We start from the raw sequence: 9051 nt of genomic DNA, 5'->3' as shown, positions 1-9051 counted from the left end.
GAGACTGGACACCTCCTAGCAGAGCACTTTAGGGAACATCTCCGGGACACCCGCACCAATCAACCAGACCACCCTGTGGCCCAACATTTCAACTCCCCCTCCCACTCAGCCGAGGACATGGAGGTCCTGGGCCTCCTTCACCGCCGCACCCTCAACACCCGATGCCTGGAGGAAGAACGCCTCATCTTCCACCTTGGAACACTTCAACCCCAGGACATCAATGTGGATTTCACTAGTTTCCTCATTTCCCCTTCCCCCACCTCACCCCAGTTCCAAACTTCCAGCTTAGCACTGTCCCCATGACTTGTCCTACCTGCCTATCTCCCTTTCCAGCTATCCACTCCACCCTCCTCTCTGACCTATCACCTTCATCCCCTCCCCCATTCACCCATTATACTCTTTGCTACCTTCCCCCACCCTCCTCCCTGACCTATCACCTCCATCCCCATCCCCATTCATCTATTGTACTCTATGCGACTTTCTTCCCAACCCCATCCTCCTCTCATTTATCTCTCCACCCTGCAGGCACTCTGCCTCTATTCCTGATGAAGGGCTTTTGCCTGAACGTCGATTTTCCCGTTCCTCGGATGCTGCCTGAACTGCTGTGCTTTTCCAGCACCATTCTAATCTAGAATCTGGTTTCCAGCATCTGCAGTCCTTGTTTTTACCAGGGTTTAAAGGACTACGGGCCAAATGTTGGCAAATGGGACTAGATTAGTTTAGGATTACTGGTCAGCACAGACGAGTTGGACCTAAGAGTTTGTTTCTGTGCTGTAGAACTCTACGATTCTATGACACTTTGTTACAATTTGACAATCTTGCTATCGATTTATTTATCACGGCCAAATCCTTTACATCACAGCCTGCATGATGACATTTCTATTCAACCTGAACTTTGTGTTACAATATATCTGGAGCAGGCGAGACTTGAAGCCAACAGGTAGGGACACTACCACTATGCTATAAGAACCCCTCATAACCTGTATGTATGTTCAGCACAGATATAGGATGCAAACAAACTTGCATTTGGAATGAAAACCTGTTCCAAGTTTGACTTTTTCACATTATTATAATGCACAAGTTGAACTACAAGTGAACACCCGTAAATGTCTCAGAGACAGAAGTAGCCATAACATAAATCACACCATGATATTCACAGAATCACAAGTGTTGCAGCGCAGGAGGAGGCCATTTGGCCATCATGCATTGGCTTAAATGAACATCATCACCTACGTTCGGGACACCACCCATGCCCTCCACCTGCTCCATGATTTTCGCTTCCCCGGCTCCCAACGCCTCATTTTCACCATGGACATCCAGTCCCTGTACACCTCCATCCCCCATCACGAAGGACTCAAAGCCCTCCGCTTCTTTCTTTCCCGCCGTACCGACCAGTACCCTTCCACTGACACCCTCCTTCGACTGACTGAACTGGTCCTCACCCTGAACAACTTCTCCTTCCAATCCTCCCACTTCCTCCAAACGAAATGAGTAGCCATGGGCACCCGCATGGGCCCCAGCTATGCCTGCCTCTTCGTAGGATATGTGGAACAATCCATCTTCCGCAACTACACTGGCCCCACCCCCCACCTTTTCCTCCGCTACATCGATGACTGTATCGGCGCCGCCTCGTGCTCCCACGAGGAAGTTGAACAGTTCATCCACTTCACCAACACCTTCCACCCCGACCTCAAATTCACCTGGACAGTCTCAGATTCCTCCCTCCCCTTCCTCGACCTTTCTATTTCCATCTCAGGCGACCGAATCAACACGGACATCTACTATAAACCGACCGACTCCCACAGCTACCTGGACTACACCTCCTCCCATCCTGCCCCCTGTAAAAACGCCATCCCATTCTCCCAATTCCTTCGACTCCGCCGCATCTGCTCCCAGGAGGACCAGTTCCAAAAACGCACAACCCAGACGGCCTCCTTCTTCAAGGACTGCAATTTCCCCCCCGACGTGGTCGACGATGCCCTCCACCGCATCTCTTCCACTTCCCGCTCCTCCGCCATTGAACCACCCCCCTCCAACCGCCACCAGGACAGAACCCCACTGGTCCTCACCTACCACCCCACCAATCTCCATGTACAGCGCATCATCCGCCATCATTTCCGCTACCTCCAAACGGACCCCACCACCAAGGGTATATTTCCCTCCCCCCCCCTATCAGCATTCCGTAAAGACCACTCCCTCCGTGACTCCCTCGTCAGATCCACACCCCCCACCAACCCAACCTCCACTCCCGGCACCTTCCCCTGCAACCGCAGGAGGTGCAAGACTTGCGCCCACACCTCCCCCCTCACCTCCCTCCAAGGCCCCAAAGGAAACTTCCATATCCGCCACAGATTCACCTGCACCTCCACACATATCATCTATTGCATCCTCTGCACCCGATGTGGCCTCCTCTATATTGGGGAGACAGGCCGGCTACTTGCGGAGCGTTTCGGAGAACACCTCTGGGACACCCGGACCAACCAACCCAACCACCCTGTAGCTCAACATTTCAATTCCCCCTCCCACTCCACCAAGGATATGCAGGTCTTTGGACTCCTCCATCGTCAGACCACAACAAAACGACGGTTGGAGGAAGAACGCCTCATCTTCCGGCTAGGAACCCTCCAACCACAAGGGATGAACTTGGATTTCACCAGTTTCCTCATTTCCCCTCCCCCCACCCTGCCTCAGTCAAATCCATCAAATTCAGCACCGCCTTCCTAACCTGAGATCTTCTTCCCGACCTCTCCGCCCCCACCCCAGTCTGACCTATCACCCTCTCCTTGACCTCTTTCCACCTATCACATTTCCGACGACACTCTCCCAAGTCCCTCCTCCCTACCTTTTATCTTAGCCTGCTGGACAAACTTTCCCCATTCCTGAAGAAGGGCTTATGCCCGAAACGTCAATTCTCCTGTTCCCTGGATGCTGCCTGACCTGCTGCGCTTTTCCAGCAACACATTTCCAGCTCTGATCTCCAGCATCTGCAGACCTCACTTTCTCCATCATCACCTACTGCCAATCTCCTACTTTACATTATTTTTATCCAAATAATATAATAACAATCAATATCTTTTTAAATGTTGTAATTGTACCACCCTCCACCACTTCCTCTGGCAGCTCATTCCATACACTCAATATTCCTCTGTGTGTAAAAATTGTGCCTAAGGTCCCTTTTAAATCGTTCCCCTCTCATCTTAATAAAGTTATTTATAAAAATAAAAATCACACACAACAGGTTATAGTCCAGCAGGTTTATTTGGAAGCACTAGCATTCGTAGCACTGCTCCTTCATCAGGTGGTTGTGGCGAATAAGTTTGTAAAACACAGAATTTATAGCAAACGTTTACGGTGTTATGTAACTGAAATTATACATTGAAAAACACCTTGATTGTTGGTTAAGTCTCTCTTCTGTTACAATGACCATGTTAGCTTCACTTCTCTTATATGTATCACAAAACCTTTTTTAGAAGTTACATTCTCAAGTTAACCGTAACAATTGGTGTCATGTCAGCTCAGATAATGTGCCACAATGGTCAGACTGATACTAATGTAAAAAATGGATTTACAGAATCTTACATGGATTCATGCAGTTTTTGACCTGAGTAAAATGTAATTATGCAAGTACAAATTCATTCCACAAACTTATATGTGTATGTGTGCATGTGGGTGTGTGTGTGGGGGAGGGGCATTACGAGGTTCTGTGAGAGGTTGTGTGTATGAGTGTGAGTATTATGGTTTTAATTCTGTGAGAAGGTGTGTTTGGGAGTGTATGAGAGGGTGTACGTGTCTGTGTGTGTAGGCGTATCTGTGTATGTCCATCTGGCTGTGTGTGTCTAGAGTGCAATGGGGTCACCTGTAGTGTGAAGAGTGTGTTGCTGGAAAAGCACAGCAGGTCAGGCAGCCTCCGAGGAGCAGGAGAAACGTTGATTCTCCTGCTCCTTAGATGCTGCCTGACCTGCTGTGCTTTTCCAGCAACACTCTCTCGACTCTGACCTCACTTTCTCCTCACCTGTCATGTGACATTAGATTAGATTACTTTACAGTGTGGAAACAGGCCCTTTGGCCCAACAAGTCCACACCGACCCGCCGAAGTGCAAACCACCCATACCCCTACATTTACCCCTTACCTAACACTACGGACAATTTAGCATGTCCAATTCATCTGACCTGCACATCTTTGGACTGTGAGAGGAAACCGGAGCACCCGGAGGAAACCCACGCAGACACGGGGAGAATGTGCAAACTCCACACAGTCAGTCGCCTGAGGCGGGAATTGAACCCGGGTCTCTGGCGCTGTGAGGCAGCAGTGCTAACCACTGTGCCACCGTGCCGCCCACTGAACCCAAGGTCCCGGTTGAGGCCATCCCCATGAGTACTGAACTTGGCTATCAGGCTCTGCTCGGCCAACGATGCAGGCAAGTGCTTATCCTCATTGAAAATGTGTTGCACGCTGCCAAGAATATGGCATAGTTGTTTGTTGTTGCCTGTCCTGAAGTCCACCTTGGAGGACGGTCACCCTAAGCCTGAGGTCGAATGTCACAGACTGCTGAAGTGTTCTCTGACTGGGAGGGAACACTCCTGTTTGTTGATTGTTCTGGAATGTCCATTCATCCGTTGCCGTAGCCTGTGCTTGGACTTGTGAATGCACCACGCCTCAGGGCATCCTTGCCTGCATCATATGAGATAGACAGTGTTGGCTGAGTCACATGAGTACCTGCCATGTACATAGTGTGAGGTGTCCCCACGTGTAATGGTGGTATCCATGTCGACACTCTGACACGTCATGCAGCGTCTACCATGACAAGGTTGTATGGTATTGTCCTGAAAGCCGGGCAATTTGCTACGAACAATGGTCTGTTTGAGGTTTGGCGGTTGTTTAAAGGCGAGAAGTGGAGGTGGGGGGAAGGTCTTGGTGAGATGCTTATCCTCATTAATAATGTGTTGCAGGCTGCGAAGAAGATGGTGTAGTTTATTTGGCTCCTGGGAGGTACTGGACAATGGAGAGTACCCTGTCGGTTGCAGCTCGTGTCTGTCTCTGGAGGAGGTCATTACAGTTCCTCGCTGTGGTGCGTCGGAACTGGCGGTTGATGAGTTGAGCACCGTAACCCGTTCTTATGAGGGCATCCCTGAGAACTTCTAAGTGCCCGTCACGTTCCTCCTCATCTGAACAGATCCTGTGTATGTGTAGGGCATGTCCATAGAGGATGGCTATTTTAATGTTTCAGGTGGAAGCTGGAGAAGTGTAGCATTGTGAGGTTATCCGTGGGTTTGCGGTAGAGTGAGGTGCTGCAGAGCCCATCCTTGATGGAGATGCATGTGTCCAAGAATGAGACAGATAGTAGAGTAGTCCATAGTGAGTTTGATGGTGGGATGAAACTTGTTGATATCACTGTGTAGTTTTTTTCAGTTGGAGGTCCTGCTTAGAGAAGAAATCTTGTTTGAACCAGTGCATGAAAATGTTGGCATATTGGAGTGCAGATTTGGTCCCCATGGCTGTTCCATGTATCTGGATGAAGAACTGGTTGTCAAAGGTGACGACATTGTGATTGAGGATAAAGTGGATGAGTTGTAGGACAGTGCTTAGAGATTGGCAGTTGTTGGTGTTGAGTACTGAGGCTGTTGCCATGATGCTGTCATTGTGGGGAATGCTGATGTAGAGTGCTGAAAGGTCCATTGTGACGAGGAATGTTCCCGGTTCGACTGGCCCGTGAGTGCAGAGTTTCTGTAAGAAACCTTTAGTGTCGCGACATAAGTTGGGTGTCTCTTGCACAAGGGTTTCAAGATGCCTTTGACATAGCCAGAGAGGTTCTCACACAGCATCCCATTGCCTGATAGGATGGGACATCCTGGTGTATTGGCTTTGGACCCAGTTCTTCAGAGTTCCCTACACGCATTCATCCCACGACTTCTACTACCTTTCGAAGATGCACAAAGCCAATACACCAGGACGTCCCACCATATCAGGCAACCTAGTGTTGTGTGATTTATAACTTTGTACACCCCAGTCCAACACCGGCATCTCCAAATCATTTATAAAGATATCAGTTTGATTCTGAATTACTATTTAGAGAGCAGTTCTGATAGAGGTTAAATAGCTTTTATAATTACATTATCGTTATGTATTACATAATACTCAGAGCTGCAATAGTCTTATTCATGGCATATTTAGCATCTATGCTGGAACACAAAATGGCATAAGAGATATGAAATAGGTTTGATGTACTTACATGCACATTTCCCCCAGGAATCTTTTAAAACAAGTTGTTCTGGCAGCAGTTGGACAGGATGGTTTTAGTTTTGTCACACATAATGCATGGTATTATTTTACTGAAAGGGTAAACTTGTTCCATTTTGAAACAGACTAAATAGTTAAAATCAAATAGTTAGTTCAAGGAATTGAATTGTATGAGATTAAGTTTAGCCGATCTTTAGGTTAACTAAAAACTGGGTTCTTTTGGTAACTGCTATACTTTAAAATCATGAGCTACAAACTTGCCCTCTGATAATAATCAGATATTTTTTGTTGGTGAGGCATTCATGCGTACATTACCAATGACTTATTTCCTTTCCCTTTTGAAAAATTGGGATTGGCTATAATTGTGACACAGAGGTGAGACACAAGCAATGTAATGTGATAGCTGTGGTTGAGGAGCACTGTCATATCTGAGTTATAACGTTACTAGTTCAGGTTGCACTTTCAGACTTGGGCATGAAACTAAAGGTTGACACTCCAAAATAGTACTGAGGGGCAAATGGGACCAGATTAGTTTAGGATTTCTAGTCAGCATGTTGGACCGAAGGGTTTGTTTCTGTGCTGTAAAACTCTATGATTCTATGTCACTTTGCTACAATTTGACAGTCTTGCCATCGATTTATCTATCATTGATTGTTGGAGGTGTTATCCTTCAGATGAGATGTTAAATGAAGGTCCAATATTCTCACTCAGATGAATGCAAAAGATCTCATGACTCCAGTTCAAACAAAAGTGTTCTTCCTGGCCCAACATTTATCTTTTATCAAGATCACATAAAATACATAACATAAAAGTCATTATCACAGTATATTTTGTGGGAGCTTGCCGTATGAAAGCTGGTTGCTGCATTTTCTACACTACAACATTAATTACACTTCAATTGGTTGAAAGGTGCTTTGGAAATGTAGTTATAATATATAAAATGATGTGAAGAATTTCTGTAAATAGAACACAAGTTAACTAAATGAATGAAATTTTGTATCAAATTTGACAGTAGGACAGCATTTTGTAAGACCACATTGCACTAAATGGTGGTCACTCTGATCAGATGTGTCTATGAGGAGAAAGTGAGGACTGCAGATGCTGGAGATCAGAGCTGAAAATGTGTTGCTGGAAAAGTGCAGCAGGTCAAGCAACATCCAAGGAACAGGAGAATCGACGTTTTGGGCATAAGCCCTTCTTCAGGAATGAGGACTGAAGAAGGGCTTATGCCCGAAACGTCGATTCTCCTGTTCCTTGGATGCTGCCTGACCTGCTGCGCTTTTCCGGCAACACATTTTCAGCTCAGATGTGTCTATGACAGGCAGACCAACAAAGACCTCTTTCATATTCTAAGGCTGGCAGGTAAATTATACAAGAGTTTGCAATTTGGTCAGTCGTATTACAGAGTCATTCCTGGAGATAGACTTTGATGTACCCCATCCAGCATTTCCAGGATGTCATCACCTCCTACCTTTGATAACCCCTCTCCATTTCTTCTGTTGGTCACCCAACATATTAATCATCACAAAGCTCTGACTTCCAATATTTTGAAAATCTGGTTATTAAACTTAGCATTCAATTTTAAAAATTCTTCAGAAGCTAGGCTCAACAATATTTAGATCCTAGGTCTAACCATCTTGAGGCTCATTTGTCAACAATCTTCCCTTCATCATGAATTCAGAAGTGGGAATGTTCCCTGATGATTGCACAACATTCAGCACCATTTTCAACTCCTCACTAATGAAATAGTACGGGGTCATATGTAGCAAGACCTGAAAAACATCCAGGCTTCGGCTGATAAGTGGCAAGTAACACCTGTGCTACACAAATGCTAAGCAATGACCATCACCAACAAGAAAATTATTTTCCCCTGATATTCAACGATATTCCCATCACTGAATCTTCACTATCAACTTCCTGGGATATGGAACTCTGCTGAATTAGTGTTGCAAACAGTCTATGAATATTTTTAAGCAGAAGTGAATAGGTTTCTCTGTAAGAGGGTGGAAGGGTAACAGATGGGTAGGAATGTGAATTTGATATTGCAATCAGCCAAGCTTTGATATCATTAAGGAATGAAGCAGGTTCTGTGGCCAAATGGCTTACTCCTGGCCTTCCCAATTTCCCCAAATGTCTGTCCACCATCCACAAGTCTGTGTAATGAAATACTTGTCACTTGCTCCAATTATGGCTTTAAAATACATCATTTTAGCCTTAGAAGATGGTTTTTGCATAATTTTGTAAATTAAAAATATTCTGTTGTTCTTAAACTTATGAAGTGCCTGTAATGAAGATGTGGAGATGTTGGAGTTGGACTGGGGTGGACAAGCTACACTTCTCAAGCTTCCACCCTCAACATATTAAAACAGCCATTCCCGATGGACAAGCCTTACGTAGGATCTGCTCGGATGAGGGGGAATGCAACGGACACCTGAGATTGTCAGAAAAACAGGATATGATGCTCAGCTCATCAATCGCCAATTCAATTGCGCCTTAGCAAAAAACTGTAATGACCTCCGCGTAAGGCAAGACATATGACCACTCGGGTACCCTTCGTCATCCAGTACTTTCCTGGAGTGGAGAAACTATGCCATGTTCTTTGCAGCCTTCAATATATCATCAACGATGATGAATACCTCACCATGACTTCCCTACGCCTCCATTCTCGCCTTCAAACAACCACCGAAAACTTCAATCACTGAAAACATTATTCGCAGCAAACTACCCAGCTTTCAGGACATCAGCCACAAAACCACACAACTCTGCCATGGCAACCTCTGCAGGACATGTCAGATCCTCAACAAGGATACTGC

This window comes from Chiloscyllium plagiosum, unplaced genomic scaffold (genome assembly GCF_037043375.1).
Source record: "Chiloscyllium plagiosum isolate Xiang-an unplaced genomic scaffold, Cpla_swu_hap1 HiC_scaffold_13, whole genome shotgun sequence".
Taxonomy (NCBI): Eukaryota; Metazoa; Chordata; class Chondrichthyes; order Orectolobiformes; family Hemiscylliidae; genus Chiloscyllium; species Chiloscyllium plagiosum.
This window is presented reverse-complemented; position numbering follows the sequence as displayed.